General features: G+C 44.2%; 1 protein-coding gene and 1 long non-coding RNA gene across 6 annotated transcripts in view; both read right to left on the bottom strand.

Moving 5' to 3' along the window:
• The window catches only part of EDIL3 (EGF like and discoidin domains 3), a 510,230-nt gene that overhangs the window by 190,244 nt on the left and 307,149 nt on the right, over positions 1-12,837 (bottom strand). The window lies entirely within an intron of this gene.
• LOC146017861 (uncharacterized) lies at positions 2,373-11,835 on the bottom strand. Its single transcript, XR_014450518.1, has 3 exons — positions 11,508-11,835; positions 6,031-6,207; positions 2,373-2,663 (listed from the first exon to the last, which is right to left on the bottom strand). It is a non-coding gene; the product is annotated as an uncharacterized LOC146017861 (long non-coding RNA).

Raw genomic sequence — 12,837 nt, 5'->3', positions numbered from 1 at the left:
CTGCAGAGTACCCCCAGGGGTACTAGTACCCCAGGTTGGGAACCACTGCTCTAGAAGATAGTAGAGAGGATCTGATTGGTTGCTCATAGCAACATCACATGTGAAGTAGAATATACATCTTAGTAATTTCCCCCTTGACCTCTTAACAATGACAGAACGTCTGCCTCAGCATAGATATGTCCTGGGCCTCCTCCTCTCTCGTAGCACAGTAGACTCTGGTTTCAACGGGTGCCGGACGGGTTCCCTACAGTCGGCATCCCGACAGTCGTTTACCCGACGTCGGGATCCCGACTGTCAAAACGCCAACAGCCGGGTGCCCGACGGCCACCCGCTATTTTCCCTCGTGGGGGTCCATGACCCCCATAGAGGGAGAATAGAAAAGGTGGCTCGCATAGCGAGCCACCGCGCCCGCAAGGGGCTTTTTTGCTCTCGCCATGCTTTCTGACTCCGGGCAGTCGGGATCCCGACGTTGGGATAATGACTGTTGGGATCCCGACTGTCGGAGTCCCATACCACACCCGTTTCAACTACGTGAACCGAATTTCCTCTGTGATTTCTTTCTTCAGAGTTAATTAGTTATAGGCTGCAGGGTAAGTGGTTTAGGCCCCTTGTTTTATGAACCCATGTGCACTGCATATCCTGCACCAATTATGGATACACCTTTAAGCACAGTTGCTCCCCTCTCTATATAACGTTTGCCCATGTGTCTAATACATGTTTAGGCAGTCTTTACCTTTAAAAGCTGTGTGAATTAACAATTAAACCTCATTGATAAATGATTATATTGAATTTCATAGTGTATTTATGTATATATTTAGTGTAGGACTAACCAGATTCCCACTGTTGTCTAACTACTCTGTTAACCTTTGCCTGACTATAATCGTATCATTCTTTTAATGACGTGTCACATCATTGGCAGGTATTCAATGCTGTGGGCGAGCGGTGACAACGAGCAGGGCTTCCTGCTCGCTGTCACTACTCACCCTGTCAGTATTCAATGCACCCCCCTTCATACACCAATTTCCCCTCGCTCCGTTTTTTGAGCGAGGGAGAATTGGCGTATGCGGCTCCAGAAGCAGCAAGACTCGCGGCTAAATACAGAGGGTACGCTGCATTAACCGCGGGTCTCGCTGTTTGGGGGAATCCTCGCCGTCCTGTGAAGGCGAAGATTTCCCCAGAACGTTGAATAGGGCGAGCAGCTGGTGAGGGGGTTAAACAGCGAGGATAGCTGGTTTTCTGCAATCCTCGCTGTTTAACCCCCTCGCCGGCCGCATTGAATACCTGCCATTGAGTTCTTAACTGTGCGCCCATATTGAAATCATTAATAATGAATGTAGACAACATTGACAAGGAATGGGCAAGCTAGATATGAAATAAGACCAGTGTAAATGCAAATTATTACATTAGTTATAATGAGTGCAGTGGTCTGGATAATTAGTAAAGTATCCAGTTAAACGATCTATAGTAAAAAAAAATAGGCCGTCATTAGGCTGACTCCAAATGGTTGGTGATGGTTAGGTTTTTACTGTGGGAGGGCAAAATTAGGGTTAGGCTATTGAAGGGAACTGTTAGGATTAGGCTGTGGAAGAGATGGTTTAAAGTTAGGCTGTGGGAGGAAAATATTAGGGGCTGGCCGCAGCCTGTAACATGATGTAACATGACAGTTAGGAGCTGATTGGCTAGTCATTTATCACTCTCCATTTTATCACCTTTCAAGCTTAGTACATCTTGCCCCAAGGCTCTTTTGACCACACTGTGCAGTATGTAGAACTTATACTACATACAGACATGCTATCATATCAGCTCCATGCCCCACCACACGTGTTCATGTTTAAGTATAGCTCTATCACTGGATAGATTCCTTTCTCATGACACTGACTGCATGCACTCTAATTATCAGTTTTAACGGGTCAATGTTCTTGACATTGTCATACGTGCTATACTTTTTTATTATTTTTATATTATTTTAACAAAAATGTAATATGCAATTTATTACATCCTCTAGTGAATTGAAATATCAAGCCATCGTATCTGTTTTAGAAAGGAAGTAATTAAATTCAAGCTTAATGACAAATAACATCTGAACTGGTAACAGCGCCTCGGTTAATTGGCTATTGATTTATTCCGCAGCATGACATGTAAAAAGTGAAATCATTGATGGCGGTACAATTTATAGGTTCTCCACTCTATTATGATCACATGCATGAGAGCCACAGTTATCAGATCCAATCATAAAAATGAGGTGCACATCACGCTGACAAAATCATATCGATTTCAACTCAAAGAAAGAATTTTAGACGGAACGCACCTAGAAATGTATGGATTGGATGTCGCTCTGTTTAAAAACACTTTCAGCTGAGATGGCACTGCATTTATGGTTTACTGGTTGCACAAACATTATGCATCATGAATTTTTCAGCAGTAGTATAGTAAATAACATATTTGTCTACTGAACTGTGCCAAAAGCTTTATTATTAAAAGATAATCAAATAACGATGACATTTCAATATATTCGGTATGACAGTGCTTTATGGAAACAGTATGTCAGATGACTGTAATGGATTGTTCAAGTAATTGTGGAACATTACTTTAAACCGTCTCCAGATCTTCGCAGAAACTCAAACGATCAGATATGGTTGCTCATGTTGTCAAGGTGACCAGTTCTATTGGAAGGACAATTGAGTTGCAGACCAGTGTATACATTACAGCATATATCACACATATATTTACTCTCACATCATAAACAATGAGATAAATAGCACTGGTGCCAACTCAATGTTTCACAAAGATAACAATCATCCAACTTTAAAGTTTATATTAAATCATTGACAAAGGGTTCCTGGCAGTTATATTTGAGAGGAAAATACACAATTCACATCGCAGAAATAACCTAGATCCAAAGGGGTATAAACAGGGATGCTCGGAATCCGGGATTGAAAAATGGTCAATACCGGATTGCCGGGATCCCGAGATTGACTTCCTTAATAAAAAAAAAAACGCCTCCGCCACCCCGCATATTTACTTAGATGTGCGGTACAGTGTTGCCGGGAGGCTGGGTGGTGAAGTCGGACAGGTGGGCAATGGAGCCGGACGGGCAGGTGGCAATGGAGCCGGGCGAGCGATGCAGGCAAGGCGTGTCCAGGACGGGCTGTGCGGCTGTGTGACCTTTGCAGTGTGAACTCTGACATCGTCACACTGTGCAGAGCCGCACTACCGGGGATGGGAGAAGCCGGGCAGTGTTTGAGCACCCGCTCAGAAGCTGCACGGCATTAGACTGCGCATGCGCAGTCTGATCCTGAAATTGAAATCCAGGTATTTTAGGGGCCAAATCCCAAGATCTCGCTGATCCCTATACCGGGATTGGTCACCGTAGGTATAAATGAGCTCAGTTAAAGCATCATGCAAACTATGACTATTTTTTAAAACCATTTTACAGTAGGTTACATTTCAAAAAGTACATACAGGACACTTGAATACAAGATTGTCTATGTTACTGGTGATCCAGTACAAAATACAGGTTGAGTATCCCGTATCCGGGCATCCTGTATCCAAATTATTCCAAAAATCGTGTTTTTTTGGAATAATTCGAATTTATTTTTTATTTTTTTTACCCCCTAACCCTTTTTTTTTTATACTTACCAAGTCCCCCGACATCCACGGCAGGCCTTCAGCATCCTCTCAGTCATCTCCAGCAGCCCCAGGAGTGCATTGTGCGAGTGTGTGCGCGCGCCGGTGACGTCACCAGCGCGCCTGGGAACGCGGGCAATACACTCCTGGGACTACTGGTGACACCGGAGATGAAGCTGAAGGCCTGCCATGGATGCCGGAGGACTCCATGGACGTCGAGGGACCATCGGGACACCACCAGAGGACAAATAAGTATGTTTAAAAAAAATTATTCAAAATCCAGAAAAATCCCTTATCCGGAATGCTTGTGGTCCCAAGCATTTCGGATAAAGGATACTCAACCTGTATTCTGGAATATATTTATGTACAATTCTGAATGGTATACTATAGCCGATATAAAAATGTTCAGAAATCTGCATTGTTTAAGAAAATAGATTTAGTTTACATTTGTTAAATAAAATAATAAAGAAAAGCAATGGAATATTGTGGATATGTTAGGGAAATCTCCGTAATGTTCTGTCAGAGACCTGTAGAGTTGGAGGAGCATTAATATTAGGTGTTGTATGTGTTTTACATGACATTACAATCAAATCTCGCTTAAGTTCCTGTCACCTTATCTGATGCCAAGCCATTTGTTAAAATAGCAGGTATATCTCCAATATTTAAAGAGTATATTTCTCCTTTCATCACCATTCTTTACTGTGTTGAATTGAAATGATTTATCCTATAATCTGTATACTGAAGTCTTTTTTATATATATATATATATATATATATATATATATATATATATATTTTAATCTGATAATCATTTTTCTGTTGTAACTGGGATTGAAATAACCTTCCTTCTAAATGCATACATTTAAGTACAGTATATGCAATGCCCTGACGGCGAGCTATGATATGGAGAAGTGCCGATAGCTCACCGTCAGTGTATTCAACTCCCTCGCCTTCACTTGCTGTTTCCACCTCGCTTGTTCCCTGAGGCGAGGTAGAAACTGTGAGTGCGGCCATTAAAATGGCGGGCTCACCACAAAATGCGGTGGACTTACTACATTTGCTGCAAACCTTGCAGTTTAAGAGAATACTTACAAGGCGAGGTTTTGGGCTGTACATTGAATACAGTGAGGAGATGGCAAGGGGGTTTGACGGCAAGGATGGTATATTTCCATAGAGGAAAAGCCATCCTCACCATACAAACCCTCTCGGCGAAGTCATTGAATACTGCATGTTATCTGTGAGCAACCTCTACAGTCCTACTGATCAAGCTTTCTACTTCAGCAATGTTCGGTGGGCTACACTGACAAAGTTTAATGCATCTCACCCTGAATCTGTATGTGAAGTGCTACGATGCCAATTTATCTCCGCTTTAGTAATTTTAATTTTTTTTTGGGGGGGGGGGGGGGGGGGGGAATCTATCCAATATGGATGCCCAAAAAAATCCATTTATGTCCGAAAACACTCAAGTTTCATTGTGTTTTCCTGCGAAAAGTTCTACGATTGTAATCTATTCTAACCAATTCTAATCCTTTCCAATTACACTCAAGATTTGTATTTCCTTTTATGTTTTATGTGCGAGCATACTGCATTTCAATATGACCTAAAATGGCCTCATCTGTGTTAGTACCTTAAATGGTCTATTTTGACTGTTGGTGGTTTATTTACTAAGATGAGAGTTATATTGAAGATGGGATGTTGCTGTGGCCAACCAATCATATTCTATATATTATCTTCTAGATGGTGCTAAATAAATATGTAGAATCTAATTGGTTGCTATGGGAAACATCCCATCTTCAAAAGAACTCCCATCTTAGTAAATAAAAACAACTTAAAAAGACCTAATTCTGGTACTTAATTGACTTAATTTAGAAATGTGTGCAATGATTAGTTTTCATATGTAATTCATATATACAGATATGCCCTGCTACAGACTTGTTGTGTAGCATACGTAGCATGACTTTCGGCTCCTGAGATTTGTGGCTATGAACATAAGCACACACCTGCTATCCATTTGCTTTTACAGGAAAGTCACAACTGCAACTGGACGACAGTCTCATACTGTTATGGGAGGGTTGGCAGTGGGGACCGGCTCTGTTGGCGGGGGAGGCTCATGCTGCACGCCCCCTGGTGGGGGCTGGCGATAGTTACAAAAGGTAAGAGGTACATTAAACTACCGGGGTTAAGTGTTTGTGGCTTTCTGTGGGGCAGGTTTATTTAGATTTATTTTCCATTAAATGCTGATAATTATAGCTAATTTTCTGTTCAAAACTGTGACCTACCTGTTGTACACCTGCATTTTACCCCGTAAACTCTATTACTAACTATTATCAACTTTTCTTTGGTGCAATCATACAAACATACACTCAAGTCTCTATTTATCATGCAGTAAAAAAACAATCTCCACCTTATCAATGGATACAGTATCTTTTGGCAATAGCAGAGATATCACTAGAGCAATAAGATGTGCCAGGTTTAGTTGCTGATAGCTTTGTGGTCATTGCTGATAGCTTCCAGGTGCAAAGCACTGCATGAGGACGCCTAATGACAAAGGATCCTGGCCGTAAATGTACTTCTTCATTATCTAAAGAAATAATAAATGCTTTATTGTTTAAATAATTTCTTAAATTTTTTTTAAACTGTATTAATAAATTATGGTTATGCTTGGTTTTTATCTCTGTTTTAAGTGAGGGCAGTACATGAACCTTATCACCAGAAAAATGTGTCCGCATACATCTATCCTTGTGCTAAAAGTCGCATTACACATAACCCATGAGCTACTTGTGACTTGGTAGCAATGAGCATCTTCCTCCATTAAAATGTGTCTAATTCGCAAAACCATATGCACCAGCAGCTTCTGCTGATTAAAATCATATGTGACACTTCTATATTCTGTTTGTGACTGCAGTGGTATCTGCTTAAGAAATGGGATGTTACAGTGTTTACCTGAAAAACACTATAATGTAGCAAGTCTCAATGAAGACAACGGCGCTGCTTAGTTCCCACCATGACAGGACATGGAGCAACCAGAAGGGTTGTTTAATGCAAACGGAGGCTAGATGTATTGTGGACACATCTGTATCAGTGCTCACCATCAGTGTGTTCTGAATATCACCACATATAACTTACTCAATGGCTCTTTTATATGTTGTAGCTGGTTTATTGAAGTATTGCTTTTAAGGTCGAGATGCGCCAAACAAAAAAAGCAGTAGAAACCCCGGGGCTTCACTGCGGGGAGTTACGCCAGTTCTAGATGGCGTAACCCCATAGAAGCCTATGGGCTTCCCTTTGCGTCCCCCACTGCCCCGCCCGTCCCCTGCAGATCCGCGCCACCCCCCCTCACCTGTGTCTAGGCAGTCTCCTGCTGTGCTACACGGACCAGTGACCTCCTCCTCCCTGCACCTCTTCCGGGTGCAAGGAGGAGGAAGCGTAGCCCTGGCAGCCAGGTAAGGGTCCAGGGAGGGAGGGGGGACCCACTGCACATCGCCGGCCACAACGCAAAGGACAGCTCTTATCGCAAGAGCTGTCCTTTGCATTAATAAGTGCATATGCGATTATTACAAATGAGAATGCCGTCGATGCGTAGCGGAGGATGATAGAGAATCCCGCCCTAAATGCTTGAGGGTCGATTCCAGTAACTTTCCCTCACATGCAAATGGAGCAAGTTACCATAGAAACACTGGCAATGGCAGCATTTGTGGATTTCTGTACATAGCGCGAGTCTGAAAAAAACAATAATATGGTGGTACGGAAATATTTGCATTCAGCTGAACTTACTTGTGGGGAAAAGTACATTGAATAAACAGACTCTTAAACTCCGGTATACTGTAAAAAGAATATTCATCTGAAAGCAGGTTGTCGCTATTCCTGCCTATAATTTTGCACCTGTATCTGTAGCTACCATTGTTAGCTCTTAAATAGGTGAATGAAGAACTGACATTTCCTGAAAGCTTTGACGCCTTGTGTTCTGCCAATTAATAATGTATAAAGCTGCAATTTGCAACAAAAAAAAAGCATTGACTTGTATGAAGCAGCTATTTGCAATGCACATATTGAGTGTTTACAAGTGACTGTAAATCACAGTTCTTCAACGGTGTTGATTAAAGGCGGAAAATAAATGTTCTATTTCTGTGATAGTGGCTTTATTCTATGACAGACTGAATGATTCTCCAGCTGCAGCTGCTACACGTGACCTACAGTATTAAAAAGAATCTCAGTTTTGCTCATGTAGAGATGGAGTTTGTTTTCTTTACTTAATATAAGCAGTTACATGCTGCATATAGGTAAAAAAAGTATTAACACAGACACAGGTACAGGTACCAAGCAGGAGCCATCCTGTCCTCTATTGCATATGTTAGCAGGCCTCCTGGTATAGAGCAAGTTAAGTACAGGTGAACCATACAGGTGCTGCTTTACATACAGGTGCCCCTTCAGGGCTTGGAGCCTCCATTGACTCTGGAAGTTACGCCCCTGCATGCATGTAACATACTGTATGTGCTGGCTGGTTTCCCTGTGGATTAGGTGCATAGGGGCAGATGTATTAAGCCTTAACAAGAGATAAATACAAGGGTGATAAGGAGAGATAAACGTCCAGCCAATTAGCTCCTTACTGACTTTTTTCAAACACAGCCTGTAACATGGCAGTTAGCAGGTGATTGGCTGGACGTTTATCTCTCTTTATCACCCTTGCATTTATCTCTTGTTAAAGCTTAATACATCTACCCCAGTAAGCACTATCTAGGCATCTACCTAGAGCCTGGTGATGGATCCCAAGTGTCCCGTGGACAGGCAGCCTGAAACCAGGCCCTGACATGTAGCCACAGTCACAACAAACCTAGGTCTGCATATAGAGGAACAAAGATATTGTCGTTATCTTCTTTTGATTCCCACCAACAAACATTTGTCTCCAGGCACCAGCAGGGGGAGCTGAGAGGATTACTGGCTCCCCGGGAGCAGCTACTACTTCAAAGCTCTGTGCTCCCATGTTTGTGGAATAGTCACTGAGGTTTGAGGCATTGTTTGGTCTATTTCCTAGTGGGAGAAAGGACCATCATGTGACAGAGGGTGGAGTAAGGTGTAAACATGATATCCCAAATGGACCCTCACAGGCTTGCTTCGCTCAACACATGCATACCACCTGGGTCCTAAAGGCAATAGGTGGTGGTGTGGATATTGACAGTTTGGGGCCACCAGCCTTGCTCCTCCTGGGCGTGATTGGATCTTTAGCTCACTAGGATTTAGCAACTACAGTACCTTTCTCTGTCTCCACAACCTCCTCAACAGGGCCGGTGCTAGGTTCTCTGGCTCCCTCCTGCAAACTGTACATTTGCGCCCTCCCATATTTAATGGCACACACAAAAAAAGGGTGTGGTATTATAAGGAAGGGGCACAGCCACACAATAGTACCTCTAGTTAAATTACACCATACAGTAGCACAATCCACATTACACCGTACCTGGTGTCCCTTTATACACAAAGCCCACAGTAGTGCCCCTTATACATAATGCCCACAAAAGTATTATACACAATGCTCACAGAAGTAATGCCCCTTTAACATAATGCTGGTGCCACTTAAAACACCCACAGTAGTATTGGGGCAGATGTATTAAGCCTGGAGAAGAGATAAACTGGAGTTAAAGTGGAGATAACATGGGAGAGATAACGCACCAGCCAATCAGCTGTGTTTGAAATATGACAGTTGGGATCGGATTGGCTGGTGCGTTATCTCCTTCCACTTTATCTCCAGTTTATCTCTTCTACATGCTTAATACATCTGCCCCAATGCACCTTATACATAACTCACATAGTAGCATTACTTAAAAACTCAATGCACACAATAGTAGTGCCCCTTATACATAACGCTCACAGTAGAACCCATTACATATGAAATCCACAGTAGGAATGCACCTTACCACATCATGCCCACAGTAGTAGAGACGTAAGGTGGGTAGAGAGCAAAGGAGTAATAGGAAAGGGGAGGAACGAGAAGGGGAAATGTTAGAAAAACAGTGATTTGTGAGGGGAGCAAGGGAAAAGTGGGTGCTGAGGGAAAATGGTGGAATATGAATGGAGTATAGAAATGATAGATGGGGTACAAGGAAAAGAGATAGGAGGGAAAAGATGGAACAAGGTTATGGGGAGCCAGATGCTGGGCAGAGAGAGTGTAGGACAGTGAGATGTTGAGCAGTGTGGAGGGTACCGATGCTAGGCTAAGAGAGGGGTACAGACATACGCGTCCGCAGATCATATTATATGGGTGTGCAAAGCCGGCATAGAGAGACTCATGGCTATAGGGAGGGCATAAAGAGACATAGGGAGGGCATAGTGAGTTGCAGGGTGCTAGGGAGGGCATAGTGAGATGCAGGGCGCTGTGTAGGACATAGTGAGATGCAGAGTTCTGTGTAGGACATAGTGAGATGCAGGGCGCTGTGTAGGACATAGTGAGATGCAGGGCGCTGTGTAGGACATAGTGAGATGCAGGGCGCTGTGTAGGACATAGTGAGATGCAGGGCGCTGTGTAGGACATAGTGAGATGCAGGGCGCTGTGTAGGACATAGTGAGGTGGAGGGCGCTGTGTAGGACATAGTGAGATGCAGGGCGCTGTGTAGGACATAGTGAGATGCAGGGCACTAGGGAGAGCATAGAGTTACACAGGGCAGATGTGACGAGAGAGAATGAAAAAATAAAAATGGTTTATTAATTTATCATTGCTTTGTTGGCAATAATTATTAATGGCAACACAACGATGATAAATTAATAAACCATTTTTATTTTTTTCATTCTATCTCACCTCACCTGTTGATCTGTTGCACCATTTAGTACATTTAATTTACTACTAGGGGTCTATCAGCGAGAGACACCCCAAACTAAAGGCAGCACAGTCAATATCACCTATTAAAATAAAACATTCAAGGAAGAACATACAAATAGGGAGTGCACAAACACATACATTCAGGCAAGTCATGCCCAGCCACCATGCAGCCCATCCATGCCGCATTTATTTACATGTTATATGGGTAAAGAGGCCTCCACCTTCCTGCCTCTGCTGCTGATGCCTCCTCATCCTCTGCCTTCGTGCCGCTGCACATTGCTAAGCAGCAGCCACCTCTACAGAGCTATGAGGTGGCCAGGACTTAAGCAACATGTCAGGGAACCCTCAACCCTGCACATGATGTGTGACAGCGTCGGCTGGCGGCGTGTGCATTAGGGTGTGCCTGTGCACACCTCACACACCCAGTGTGCATGCATATGGGGACAGATGTGGGGAGAGAGGTGGGATAGATGATGGGGGGTCAGATTCTGGGCAGAGGGGGCAGATGGTGGGGACACAGGAACAGATGCTGGGCAGAGAGGGATAGGGGTAATGATGATGGGCAGAAAAAAGGGTGGGACAGATGATGGGCAGAGGGAGGGGGACAGATGATGGGCAGAGAGAGGGGAGAGGAGCTGGGCAGGTAGAGGGGGACAGACGATGGGCAGGGAGAGGGGAGAGGAGCTGGACAGATAGAGGGGGACAGACGATGGGCAGGGAGAGGGGGGATAGATAGTGGGCAGGGAGCAGAAGGCAGATGCTGGGTAGGGAGATGTTGGGATAGTTGATAGGCAGGGAGAGGGGGCAAATACTGGGCAGGGACAAATGGTGGGCAGGAGAGGGGGACAGGACAGTTGCTGGGCAGTGAGAGTTAGGCAGATACTGTACTGGGTAGGGAGGGGTGGGGCAGATGATGGGCAGGGAGAGAGGGCAAATACAGGGCAGGGAGAGATGGTGGGCAGGAGGGGACAGGACAGATGCTGGGCAGGAAGGAGGTGGGACAGATGATGGGGAGAGAGAGAAGCTGCTGCAGGGAGAGGCAGGACCTAGTAGTACAGAGAAGGTGTACTCACAGAGGACGTCATTCTGTTACATCCTGTGGTTCAGCCAGGGATCAAAGGAGCGTGTTATAGGCTCCTCCAATCAGTGGCTCTTATCATTAGCATGTGCCGAGCTCCTCCAATCCCTGCTCGGCACATGCTGTCCTGTGAGATGAGTGAGGAAGGGCTGAACTGAAGTCGGCACCGCAGTTAGGAAGCTTAAGGGACTTCCCCTGCTGCTGCTCTGTGCTCCGTGCCCAGCATCTGATGTAAGTGCTCGCTCTGCTGCCAGCACTGCTGCCTGTCATACACTGACAGCAGCAGCACCACACAGTAGCAGAGTCGCAGAGCAGGGAGAGTGCGCCTATACAGCCCAGCGCCTCCCTGCTTTGCAGGCTTTGCTGAGCGACACGCGCCGGCCCTGCTCCTCAATACCAATGATAGATAATAGCAAGCTGACAGCACCATAACTGTGTATATTATGTATCACATTGCAGCACTGTTACCCCAGCACATCTCCTGTCTATACAACAGCATGTTGCTGCCTACTGTATTACTGGATTGCACTCAGCCTTACCAGAGACTAGGGGTGGGGGAGGTAATAGTGGGGTAAGGTGCTGCTTAATGACATTAGGATAATAATACTCATGAAACACAGAAGACAGAAGGCTGTAACAGTCCTAACTGCAGATAGCTCCTTTGAACCTAGGGCTGAGCCTCTCCATGAAGAAGAATGCCTTCAGCAATGTAGCAGTAGAAAGGTAAAAAGCTGTTCAGGTAACACAGCAATTTCACTGTGCACCCGTTATACACCTGGGAAAGGGTGCACAATATATTCCGGGGTTACCTCTTATTCATGATGTAGTACAGAGAGTGGAGAAGTGAGCGAGTGGAGAAGTTGGTTCTGGCAACCAATCAGATGATATATATAATTTTATGGAATGTGCTTGATAAATCTTACCTCAAAGCTGATTGGTGGCCATGGTTTCAACTGAACAGTCAATTTAGTGTTTGCAAATAATGTAAGGGGCACACATCACTATCAAAAATACAGTGCCATGGATTGTTTGAAGATTGGTTCAAGTATGCGGTATACGGATACAGTATATTTTTACTGAGGTGTACAGTATCATATACTATATTTGCAATAAAGGTTTTTGTATTATTGTATTCAACTTTTTTAAGCGCTATATATACATAGTCCTATTTAGAGATTCTCAGAAGGGGTGCACTTTCAACTAAAACTGCATTATGGGGGGTGTTCATTGAGCAGACTGCGCTGCACTTATTTTACCCCAATCTCTTGTGTCTAACCATTAGGAGGTACGCACATCAGGTCTCTCAGAGCAACGCTACTAATCAT

This window comes from Crinia signifera, chromosome 1 (assembly GCF_055691185.1).
Source record: "Crinia signifera chromosome 1, ASM5569118v1, whole genome shotgun sequence".
NCBI lineage: Eukaryota > Metazoa > Chordata > Amphibia > Anura > Myobatrachidae > Crinia > Crinia signifera.
This window is presented reverse-complemented; position numbering and strand designations above follow the sequence as displayed.